This window comes from Lolium perenne, chromosome 5 (assembly GCF_019359855.2).
Source record: "Lolium perenne isolate Kyuss_39 chromosome 5, Kyuss_2.0, whole genome shotgun sequence".
In the NCBI taxonomy this organism is placed as follows: Eukaryota; Viridiplantae; Streptophyta; class Magnoliopsida; order Poales; family Poaceae; genus Lolium; species Lolium perenne.
This window is the reverse complement of record NC_067248.2, coordinates 250,588,087-250,601,372: the sequence shown is the minus strand read 5'-3', so window position 1 is coordinate 250,601,372 and position 13,286 is coordinate 250,588,087.

Below are 13,286 nucleotides of genomic sequence, written 5' to 3'. Positions count from 1 at the left end.
TGCCAGATGCATTTCTTTCTCGATAATACTGGGAAAAGACAGTCGGGTCATCTTCAGAAGGACTGCCGAACTTTCCTAGCATTACATAGATATGCGGGACATGCCAATGCACAGGCAGCAAACAGAAACCCCCAGGGGCCAAGGAGTGAGATTCACCTTCCACCTCCACCCGCAATTACAGACGAAAATCGACACCAGTTGCAATTGGCGGCAGCTCCAACCAACGGTCCTTATATCGACACCAATGGGAAGTCTCGATGATTCAAAAGGGCAGACCCTCCAATAGAACTCAAAAAGTGATCTCGCGGCAAGTTTATATGGCGGAGAAGATGCCTCCACCAACGATTGAGTACCTGAATTGGTCGGGGCAAGACATCGGCTTCACCATAGCAGACCACCCACAGCAAGTTCCACGACCAGGGCAATCAGCTTTGATCCAGCGGCGGTGATTGCAGGATTCGACGTTTCACGGGTGTTCATAGATGGAGGCAGCAGCTTAAACCTCATGGAGATACATTGAGGAAGATGAACATATCTTTGGCAAATCTAAAACCAACTGACACGCGTTTCCATGGTATCACCCTGGAGAAGCCAAGTTATTCATTGGGAAAGATCAGTCTCGACGTTCAGTTCGGAACCCAAGAAAATTACAGAAGAGAGAAACTAGAATTCGAAGTTGTGGATTTCCCGTCACAGTATCATGCTCTGCTAGGACGACCCGCTTATGCCAGATTTATGGCAGTACCACATTACACATACTTATTGTGGAGACTCCCTGGACCCAACGGCCCAATTACAGTAAAAGGCAGTTTCGCGCTGGTAGATAAGTGCGACAAAGATTTCCATCGGCTGTCAGAAACTTTCGGGATGCAAGCAGAATATATGGCGTCAAGGCTAACAACTGATTATGATGTGTTGCCTGATGGAGGGAGGCCGCAGAAGGAGCCAACCTTTGACACCACCAAGAACTCAAAGGAAGTACAGATTCACCCGACAGATCCCAAGAAGATGACAGCTATCACAACAAATATGGATAGCGCATAGGAAAGCGCGCTCGTCGAGTTCCTCCGTGAGCGCTGGGAAATCTTCGCATGGTGTCCAGCTGACATGCCAGGAGTACCCAGGGAACTTGCCGAGCACCCTCTTAATGTGGATCCAATGGCTAGGCCAATTAAACAACCTTTACGGCGTTTTTCGGAACCAAACCGCAAAGCTATGCTGTCGGAAATTAATCGACTTCGAGAGGCAAACTTCATCAAGGAGCTGCATACAGAAGCCACATGGGTTGCTAACCCAGTCCTGGTCCCGAAGAAAAACACTGACGTCCTTCGCATGTGCGTCGACTTCACGTGTCTCAATAAACATTGTCCAAAGGATCACTTTCCCTCCCGAGGATCGATCAAATTATCGACTCCACAGCGGGATGCGAACGTCTTTCCTTCCTGGACGCGTATTCTGGTTACAACCAGATCCGCTTAAAAGAAGAGGATGAGGTCAAAACAGCTTTCATAACACCTTACGGTGTGTTCTGCTATAAAACGATGCCTTTCGGGTTGAAAAATGCGGGAGCTACTTATCAAAGGATGATGCAAAAGTATCTTGCCGCGCAGATCGGCAGGAACGTTCAAGTATATATCGATGATGTCGTGATTATAACAAAGCAGGGGTTATCTTTAATCGATGATCTCAAGGAAACCTTCGACAACCTTGACAAGTTTCGCCTCAAGCTAAACCCGACGAAGTGTTCCTTTGGCATTCCTGCGGGAGAGCTCCTTGGATACTTGGTATCAGCCAGAGGAATTGAGGCGAATCCTGAGAAGATACAAGCAATTGTGACAATGAGAAAGCCAACGAAGCTTAAGGAGATACAGCAGCTGATAGGACGTGTCGCGGCTTTGAGCCGATTTGTCGCCAGGCTAGGAGAAAAAGCGCTGCCCTTTTATGCGCTGATCAAGCAAGGAGAAAAGTTCGAGTGGAACGAAGAAGCAGATAGGGCGTTTGAGCACCTCAAGCGCACAATCTCGACACCTCCAATACTGGTGGCGCCCAAGGAAAAGGAACCTCTCCTGTTATATATCGCGGCTACACCTCAGGTGGTCAGCACAGTACTTGTGGTAGAAAGAGAAGAAGAAGGGAAACTTCATGGAGTCCAAAGGCCGGTATATTTCATCAGTGAAGTTTTATCGCCTTCAAAATAGCGGTACCCGCACTATCAGAAGTTAGCGTATGGAGTGTTTACAACCGCAAGAAAATTGCGACACTATTTTTCGGCGCATCCGATAATAGTGGTCAATGAGGCGCCTTTATCAAACATCCTAAACAATCCAGAAGCTACAGGCCGTGTCTCCCTTTGGGGAATAGAGCTTTCCCCTTGGGACATCACGTATGAAAAGCGAAAAGCAATAAAGTTGCAAATTTTGCCAGACTTCGTCGCAGAGTGGATGGAGCTGCAAAATACGGGACCCCCAGATTTGTCGAGTACCTGGACCATGAACTTCGACGGGTCCAAGAGGTTAGAAGGAGCTGGAGCAGGCGTGATATCAGTATCACCTCAAGGAGATAAGATGAAATATGTGCTGCAGATGACGTTTCCCAATGCATCCAATAATGAGGCGGAGTATGAAGCACTCATACATGGGATGAAGATGGCGAAGGCTTGTGGAGCAACTCGATTAAAAATTTTCGGCGACTCCCAACTGGTGGCTCAACAGGTGATGAATCAGTGCGATGCAGTCAATGACAGCATGATAGCGTACAAGGAAGTATACAATGAACTCGAGAAACTCTTTGATGGGTGTGAAGTGAACCACATTAGTAGACTCAGCAACGATGAAGCCGATGTTTTGGCAAACATCGGGTCGCAATGCTTAGCAATACCACCTGGCGTATTTTGGGAGGAGATAAGCGAAAGATCAACTAAGGTGAAGAAAACATCGAAACAGCCAAAGAAGAAGCTAGAGAAAGACTCGGGGGCTCCAGCAGAATCAGAAGCAAATACATCTGAAGAGGAAGAGGAATGACATGAGGTGATGATGGTGCAAGTTCCTTGGATGCAGGTTTACGTAGCATATATCCTAAGGAAAGAGATACCCGAAGATCCGGTAGAAGCAAGGCGAGTTATTCGATGATCCAAAGCTTTAACTGTGGTCAAAGGAGAGCTGTACAAGCGAAGTATATCGGGAGTATTGCAGAGATGCGTTACATCTGAAGAAGGAAGAATTATCCTGAAGGATGTACACGAAGGAGTGTGTGGACACCACGCAAGCAGTCGAGCAATAGCAGCCAAGGTCTTCAGGGCAGGATTCTATTGGCTAACTACAATAGAAGATGCGAAGGACATAGTGTGCACTTGTGATGCGTGCTAAAGATTTGCGGCAAAACCTCATTCTCCGGCAGCAGAGCTGATGCCAATACCTTTCTCGTGGCCTTTTGCACAATGGGGTCTCGATATGGTGGGGAAATTACATAAGGCATGGCCAGGAGGATACGTATATATGCTCGTGGCTGTCGACAAGTTTACTAAGTGGATTGAGGCAAAACCAATAACTTCGCCAGATGCAGCATCGGTGGTAAGCTTCGTTAAGGGCATCGTTTTTCGTTTTGGTGTCCCTCACAGCATTGTCACGGACAACGGCAGCAATTTCACCTCCAAGGAATTCAAGGCATATTGCGCAGAGGTAGGCATCAAACTACACTTTGCATCAGTTGCGCACCCGCAAACCAATGGTCAAGTCGAGAAAGCAAACGGTATCATCTGCAATGGTATCAAGAAACGATTGTTGACACCCTTGGAGAAAGCTCGACATACTTGGGCAGAAGAGCTGCCTAGCGTGTTGTGGAGTATACAGACAACACCCAATACAGCAACACAGGAAACTCCGTTCTTTTTGATCCATGGGGCCGAGGCAGTGCTACCGATAGAAATAGAACACAATTCCCCGAGAGTGGCGGAATATGATGAAGAAACTTCAAGAAAGGCACTAGAGGACGATGTCGACGCACTCAACGAAGCTAGAGATGAGGTGTTGTCAAGAGTTACCAAGTACCAGCAAGACCTGAAAAACTATCATAGTCGATGTTTGCGTCCAAGATCTTTTCAAGTTGGCGACCTCGTTCTTCGACTTACCCAGGACAACCATGAAAAATTTGAGTCACCATGGGTAGGACCATACATTGTCACCGAGGTGATCGCAGGAGGAGCGTACAGAATAAAGGACAAGAAGACAGGGGTCATAGAGCCAAATCCATGGAACGTGGCGCAGCTTCGGCGTTTTTATGTGTAGAAGTCACAATATAGATATGCATGCAAACATACAATGTACTGAAAAGCTCGCGAGTTTTCAGACGCACTCTTTTCCTTTCAGGGCACCGAGTGGGGCTGGAAGGTTTTTAATGAGGCGGGCTCGCGATGCTGCAATATAGTAAAGATATTGGTGGTATACATCTTTTTGTTCGACGGGCTCGGGGGCTTGCAACCCGCAAGTTGAACAATATATACTCGGTCCTTACAATATAAACTCAATTCATTTGCTTTGGTTTGAATACCTCGCAAATAACATACATACACTCGGGGGCTAAAGGAAAAAATACATAGTTCTCGCAACTTACAAGATATTTCTCGCAATATACAAGATATCTCTTTATTTCAGGAAAAATTCGACAGAAGAAAAAGAACTTCAATCATCTCCTATAAGGTCATCTATGTTTAGCCTTTCATCTCCCGCAGAAGCACCCATGGAATCAGCATAATGGTTCTCTGTGAAGCACGCAACATCCATCCGAAGAAGATCTTCAATCATCTTTTCGGCTACGGGTGTCACCGCGTCATTGATCTTGTCGACGTTCCTCCTTCGTTTTCTTAATCGTTCATGGCAAAGATCAACAACATTGGACATATCAAGTTTCGGGTAGCAGATTTGGAGCATGATCATAGAGAACCTAGCACCAGCCATTAACTGAGCTTTCACAAATCCATGGATTCGACGAACACTCTTAAACTTGTTCATCAATTCAGGAAGAGTTTTGGGTTGCAGATTCCGAGGAAACATGGCGTTGTAAACCATGGCTGGTGTCTTTGTGCAGAAGTCAAGATATTCCCGAACCTGAGAAGCACGATCCTGAAATCGTACAATTTGTCGGGTCCGGTCCGGGGAAGACCAAAAGCTGGCGTTGTTCTGCTGAGCAAGTCGAATAAGAACCTCGGCTCTCGCATCAACACGCTGGTCTTCGGCAGCAGCATCCAAGAAGGAACCTAACCGTATCAGGAAATATGATGAGGATCGAAAAACTCATACGCGAATAAGGAAAAGAATGCAAAGGGCGAGACTTACCTGCCATATCTAGACTTGCGTCAGTCAGCAGTTCAAGCATATAATTTTCTCGAGAAGTGGCTTGTAAAGCCTCGGCAACCGCAGCATCTTTCAACTTTAAAGCTTCTTGAGCCTGCTGAAGAGCCATCTTTTCCCGCTCGAAAGATTTGTGGGATTGATCCATGACAATAAGGGATTGTTTCTTCATGGCTTGGAGTTGTTGTCGAAGTTCAGCTATTTCTAGTTGATTCAGGTTCAAAGACGAGGAATCATCCAGCAAAACGTTGTCAGCTATCCGTTTAGAGCGAGAAGTGGCAGGGGAAGCAGATGATGGTCCAGCAGTCTTAGAGTAATTATCAAACACCAACTGGAAGAAAAGGAAAAAGTCGACATCAATTACCACAAAAGGATTCTTTCCTTTTTCATTCATAATGATGAAATATTTACATAAGTGGGGGATCCATTACAAAAGGTCGACTCCTAGTGAGTCGACGAATGACAGTCATACATCATGAAGATATCGGCAACTACCAAAAGAAAAAGAAAGAAACGGAGGAATAAGTTGGTCTACTTGACCTCCGGCTTGGCAGAACTGGAGGAAGCAGCTGGTTTGTATCTGAGGAAGGAGAGAATCTTCTTAGAGTGTGGCTTGGTAGCCTTCACCAAGGACTTCCACTTCTCCTTGTTCATTCCCTTCGTTTCACCAGCCTTCGCCCAGTCGACGTTTTGCTGGCTTTCGGCAACCAGGGCTATGGTTCCTTCAACCCCAACCTTCAAATTCTCCTGCCGAAAAGCCAATCCAAGATCTTCCTGGGGAAGGAAGCGCCTGGAAAGTTCAGAGAAGGTAGTTGGTTGTGTTTGCTTGGGGAAGAAGTAGGGGAAGAGGTGCGTGAACGCGGTCCGCGCATCGACAATACTGCTACGCGCTAGATCCCCGTGAAGTTCAAGGATGGAGAGGGTGTCGAGAAGACGATCATCCTCAGCTTCCTGAAGGGCAAAATCTTCACCCATCTTCCCTGCTGAAACAAAATTCGGGTTCATCAAGACATATGCGGAGAGCCAATTCTAAAAGAAGCTTGAGAAAAGTGATCAAAGAACTCACTGACAAAGCGCCGATTTTGCGACTCTAAGCGGCCTATGATGGCCTCTTCACGCGCAATCTGTTGAGTCGTCTTCTCGCTCAAAGCATTCTCAGCGTGGTGGAGCATCTTCCGAAGATCTTCAAGAGAGGCAGCGTCTTGCTCAGCCTTTTTGCGAGCCTTCTCGCTTTGATCAAGCTTGATAGCAAGATCATCAGCGCGTTTGTTGGCTTTGGCGAGAGACTCTGGAGAAAGGAGATGTTGCAGGAATTTGAAATCAAAATATAACATAATCCAGTCAAGGAAAAACAAAATATCCTATCTGCAGGAAGCAAGGTTTACCTTTCAAATCTTCGACAGTATCTCGATACCCAATAAATTGAGTACCGAGATTTATGAAATGTTTCATCAGAGGCTGCAAAAAGAGAGTCGACAGACAGGCTCAGAAAGAAAACCTCGACAAACGATAAACAATATAGTTGCAAGAAAACTTACATCATTCAAGGAAGGAGTCATCGAACTTCCGGCCAAAAAGTCGTGGCTCTCGCCAAGCCCAATCCTTGGTCTTTTTGGTGAAGAGGCTCGGGGGCTGGCGACAGGAGTCAACATTTCCAGATCTTGATGAGGGGGAGGCGAGTTTTCCTCCGCAGCACGGCGGGCTTCCGAAAGAACTAAAGTATTTGACGTGCTCGTTGGAGCCGTCACGTTAACAGCGAGTTCTTCTTCTTCTTCACCACTGTCAAGAAAGAAACATGAGGATGTTTAAAAGATAAATATGTAAAAAAAACTGAAACAAAAAGGCGACACTTACGAGCTAGTGATGGCACTTCATAAGGGCAGAAGCCACCCTCTTCCTCGGGAGAAGTTTCCTCGGCAAGTGACCCACTGGGTTTGGAGGTGCCGCAGTCTTCGACTTCATCCCTTTTTCGCTTGTTCTTTGGAGAAACAGCGGAAGGGGGAGAGTGCACGGATTCAGAAGCTTCTAATTCCGTGTCTTTTTCAGAGGAAGCCACGAATTTGTGAGATCTCGCGACTTCTGCTTCAGGGTGAGAGGATTTTTGCGACTCATCAGTAATGACGGTTCGCTCATCCACTTCTCCACCCTCAGGAAGAGGAGGAAGAGAAGAAAGAGGTTGATGGTTCTATTGAATAGGCAGCAAGCAAATATAAGGATACAAGGAAACAATATAGCAGTCGAGAAAAGTAAAGAACACAACTTGAAGGAAAAGATTACTTACTTTGGGAAGGGCGTGGCTACCGCTGTATGGCTCCACGCGACAAGAGGTTGGAACCTTGTCCTTCTTGCTTAGCGACAAAAAACATCGGACAAGCTTCTCCAAGTCCTTCACAGAAAGGTCCTTGGATACGTGGTCGACATCTTCTTCACCAACATACATCCAGAGGGGGTTTTTGCGAGCCTGTAAAGGCTGCACCCTGATCCTAAGGAAGTGAGCAGTGATTTGAACACCCGACAGTTCTTTACCGCGGGTGTTCTGAAGCTCGCGGATGCGCTTCATCAGTGCATTTGTCGCCGTTTTTTCTTCCTCGGAAGCTTCGTCGTCCCACGACCGGCGCCGAAGGATCTTCGCGGCACCATCAAAAGGAGCGATGTTGTATTCTTGCGAGTCGACATGCTCCTCTTGAATGTATAACCATCTCCGGCGCCACCCTTGAACGGAGTCAGGGAACTTGACGTCGAAGTAATCAACTTCGGGTCGGACGCAGATAACAACGCCACCCACATTGTAGGCGACGCTACGAGAGCTGTTGCGCCGAAGGTAAAAGATGCGTTTCCACAGGCCCCAATGAGGATGGGTCCCGAGAAAGCATTCGCATAATGTGATAAAAATAGAGATATGGAGGATGGAGTTGGGGGTTAGCTGATGTAGCTGAATCCCATAGACAAAGAGTAGCCCACGAAGAAACTCGTGGATGGGGGTGGACAGGCCGCGAATGAGATGGTCAACGAAGGTTACCCGGTATCCAATGCGTGGCGTAGGGAAACTTTCATCGCCAGGGAAGAGTAGTGCTTCTTCCTTCTTCAGCAGCCCGAATGTCTTGAGGCTCTTCAGATCTTGATTGGAGATTTTAGATCTCTCCCACCAGGAAATCTCCGCAGGCTCCATCAACGGATTGGTTCCTGGCGTGGTGTGTCTCAGAAGCTTCGTGCGCGGTGGCATCAAAGTGAGCTTTGGAGATGAACGGAAGCACGTGGAGCTTGGGGGACAGCAATGGCGATTTTGGAGAGAGAAGGGAAAAATGAGCGGCGCAGCGAAGGGGGAGATTGAGGAACAAGGGGTAACTTTATAGCAAGCCACCGAACCGTCGCACCGTTGGATAAAAAGGAAATAAACCCGATGCCTTACACGTGTTATCGAGGGTATAATCGTATATTTACTGAGAAGTTACTGGACGGGCGCCGCAGTGCGCGTGCCGGAAAAAGCGGAGGACGTGTGTCCCCCACTCCCACGACGTATCAAAGGCACAGCAGTTTGGACCCACATATCAGAGACATGACTGGATTCGCGCCTTCCCAATACAGAGTTCATGGCTATCGTTAGCATCGACGTCGTCATTGGAAAATCTCGAATAAGTATTTCAAAATAACGGCAGAAGAACTGTCGAGGTTTCCAATAAGATAAACTTCGAGAGCCTTTGATCAAATACAAGTGTTTGTTCAAATGCTCGGGGGCTACTCTTATCCGAAGTTGAATGATAATTTCTGATAAGAGGATGGCACAAAAGGCGTAAGTATATGGTGGTTCAACAAAGATAAAAAAGGTGAGCCTACAACCAAGTACAAGCACTTGGCTGTAGCCTCGGGGGCTACTCCCATTGGGAGCGCTGGTCGCGCACCCGATAAAGATGGAAAATGTACTTGCCCTCTACTTCCGCTAAAACCCTAGTCTACAATCCGTAGGCATTGACAAGTTAATACCTTGTCACCGGGGGTGGTTTTTTCAATATCGACGTTGAACCGCTCAAGTCGGGACAGTGAAAAGGGGAAGTTTTTTCGGCTGTGATCAAATTCAACACGGTGCCACTGTCAGAGGAGCAATTGTCTGATGCACTGAAGCATCTAGACGACAAATTGTGGGACTGGCAGGTGAAGCGGGTATCGAAGACTGAGTTCTCCGTGGTTTTCCCGACCAGACAGACGCTACGACTCAGCACGGGCAGCGGCAAGCTTTACCTACCCCTGTGCAAGATCGAGACCGAGATTCGTGAGGCGTTCTGCGCTCCTAAGCCCTACCTCGTGCTTCCTTCAGCGTGGGTGCAGCTCACAGGGGTCCCGGAGGATCTGCTTGAGAGGGAGCGGCTGATGGCGGCGTTCTCCATGGTGGGTCGGGCCATTGACGTCGACGAGCTCTCACTGCTGAAGTGGGAGACGGAGCCGGTGAGGGTTCGGTTTCAATGCCGGTACCCGGAGAGTATCAAGGGCTCGGTGCAAGTCTTTGTCAATGGGGAAGGTTTCACGGTCGGTGTGCAAGCGGAGCGTGGTCCGCGGGGCGGGTCGGGATCGGGGTTGGGAGCACCCCCTCCACCGTTGATACGTTGCAAACGTATCTATAATTTTTGATGCTCCATGCTTGTTTTACACCAATTTCTATATGTTTTGTTTACACTTCGTGGCTCTTTTATGCATTTTCTGGAACTGACCTATTGACAAGATGCCACAGTGCCAGTTCCTGTTTTTTGCTGTTTTTATATTTCAGGAAAGTTGTACAGGAAATATTCTCGAATTGGACGAAACAAAAGCCGAAGTTCCTATTTTACTGTAACGAAGACGGAGTCCAGAGGAGAGACGGAGACGAGCCAGGAGGCGGCCACACCATGCCTAGGCGCGGGCCACCCCCTGGTCACGCCTAGGGGTGGTGTGGGCCCCTCGGGCGCCCACCAACCTCGCCCTTCCGCCTATAAATTCATCTCATCGGGAAAAACCTAAATACCCGAGCCTCCATCCATGAAAAGTTCCGTCACCACCTCCATCGTCGACCCTAGCTTGGGAGGGTTCTGAAGCTCTTCCCGGCACCCTGCCGGAGAGGGAGATCATCACCGGAGGCTTCTACATCGCCATGCCCGCCTCCGAAGTGATGCGTGAGTAGTTCATCTCTGGACTACGGGTCAATAGCAGTAGCTAGATGGTTATCTTCTCCAATTTATGCTTCATGTTTAGATCTTGTGAGCTGCCTATCATGATCAAGATCATCTTTATGTAATGCTACATGTTGTGTTTGCTGGGATCCGATGAATATTGAATACTATGGTTGAGATTGATTATATACTTGTCATATGTTATTTGTGATCTTGCATGCTCTCCGTTGCTAGTAGATGCTCTGGCCAAGTATGTGCTTGTGACTCCAAGAGGGAGTATTTATGCTCGATAGTGGGCTCATGCCTCTAGTAATCTGGGAGAGTGACAATAAATCCTAAGGTTGTAGATGTGTTGTTGCTACTAGGGAGAAAACAACAATGCTTTATCCAAGGATAATTCTATTGTTTACTTTACACACTTTACTTGATGCAATAATCTGTTGCTTGCAACTTAATACTGAAAGGGGTGCTGATGCTAACCTGAAGGTGGATTATTAGTCATAGACGCAGTTGGATTACGGTCTATGTATCTTGTTGTAATGCCGAAATGAATCTCATAGTAATCATCTTGTCATGTATGGTCTTTATTCTGTCAATTGCCCAGCTGTAATTTATTTACCCAGCATGTTATTTATCTTTATGGAGAGACACCTCTAGTGAACTGTGGACCCCGGTCCTTTCTTTTACACTGCAAATACATGTTCTTTTTATTGCCAATTCCCACGGCAACAAATCTCTTTATTTCACTGCAAACAAACATCTCTTTCCACACTATACGTTTAATCCTTTGTTTTAAGCAAAACCGGTGAGATTGACAACCTCACTGTAAGTTGGGGCAAAGTATTTTTGTTGTGTTGTGTGCAGGTTCCACGTTGTTGCTGACACCGGTAGTGCGCCCTGCCAAAGTCAGCTAGCAACACCTTCAGAAGTGATTTCTTTCTCCTACTGGTCGATTAAACCTTGGTTTCTTACTGAGGGAAAACTTGCTACTGTGCTCATCATACCTTCCTCTTGGGGTTTCCCAACTGTGTGCTTTGCACAACATCAAGCTCTTTTTCTGGCGCCGTTGTCGGGGAGAAAGAGGATTTCTGCAAGGGGAGTCTCTCATCTCCAATCTCTTTAATCATGTTAGTAAGCACAAAGATATTGAGGAAAGATCCTTAGTAGAACTTGCTCCTAATTATGAAACTGCTGCAGCTTATTTAGTTCAAATGTTGGAGGCTAGGTTTGTTAACCTTAACCCCATAATGCAGCAAATGCTTCTTAAACTTCATGAAGTTGAGGATGATTAAAAGAGAGATTTTATTCTAGAAACTTTGCTTAAAGAATTTAGAGATTTTGTTATAGAAGCTAGGAAAGTTTTTGATCGGTTTAAGATGCTAGGCTCATGTGTAGATATTATTGGTACAGTTGAAAAGATATACAAAACCAAACCTAAAAATAGGGAGGAAACCAAAATACCAATACCTTTCAGACTCGTAGGAATGCATGAAGCTTTGGAAAAGAATTTTGATTGGATTGTTCCTGAAAACCCATTTGATGAAAGAAGTGAACCCAAGAGTGTTGAGAGAGGGTCTTCTAAAACTTATATGGATAAAATACAATTCCTTGTTGAAAAGACTTCTAGCATTGATCTTGATGCTTCTTCACTTGAAAATACTTGATTCAAGCTCTTTTTCTGGCGCCTAGCTGAAAGGCGTTAACGAAAAGCACTCTTGGGAGATAACCCATGTTTTATTTCTGTAATTTTTATTTTGTTGAGTCTTGCAAGTTTTTACCTCTGTAATAACCTCACCTTATCCTTTTTATTTCGTTTTTGTGCCAAGAATAGCCTCTAAAAGGAAGAAAGTAAGATTTGGGGAAGTTGCTGTCCTGAAACAGATTCTATGCTGTCACCAAAAAAATTTGTATTCCCATCCAGAATGTCGTATTGATCTGATAATTTTTCATCATATGCCCCAGGTTATTATCTAACTTTCGTTAGTTTTGCACTTTTCGATTTGAGCAACAGAGGAATTTCGAAAAAATCGATCTTTACCTGCTCTTCTGTTTTGACAGATTTCTGCCACTATTTGCATTTGCCTGTTAATCTTTTTCTTTTTGAGTTCTTTTGAGAGAAAGAGCTTTTTGAAGAAGTTGCTATAGTAGATAATGTTTTAATGGATGTTTGACTTATGTTAGAACTGAAACAAAGTGGATTTGTTATTTTGATTGCACTAATGCTGCTAATGAAAATTGTGTGAAGTTTTGTATGAAGGAAGTTTTCAAGTGTAGGGAGAGAAAAATGATGTGATGAGATGAAGGATGGACAAAAGCTCAAGCTTGGGTATGTCCATGTCACCCCAAGAAATATCCAAGAGGTACAAGCGTCAAAGCTTGGGGATGCCCAAGGCATCCCCTTCTTCATCAACAAAGTATCAGGTCATCTTTCAAGACGCTATATTTTTATTGCTTCATATGTTATGTGTTGTTCTTGGAGCATCTTTATTTATTTATTTAGTTTTCTTTTGTTTTGTTTGCTGTAGCATATGGTTGGATCCCAGCATATTTTTTTTGGAGAATGACACACTCCATTTTCATTGCATAGAACACTCTAGTTTTCACTCTTATTGTTCTGCGAGTGTTCTCTTTTGCTAGTACTGCGTTTAGCTCTGGTTTTCCACTCGTATTTTGTTCAGAGCTTATTAGTTTTATTTAGTAAGGTATGATTGGCTCGCTGGTCTTTATTGATTATTATCTATGAGAGTTGTTTCAAATAAATTGATTGGTGTTGGAGACGAGTAAAATGTTTCATGCTTATAGT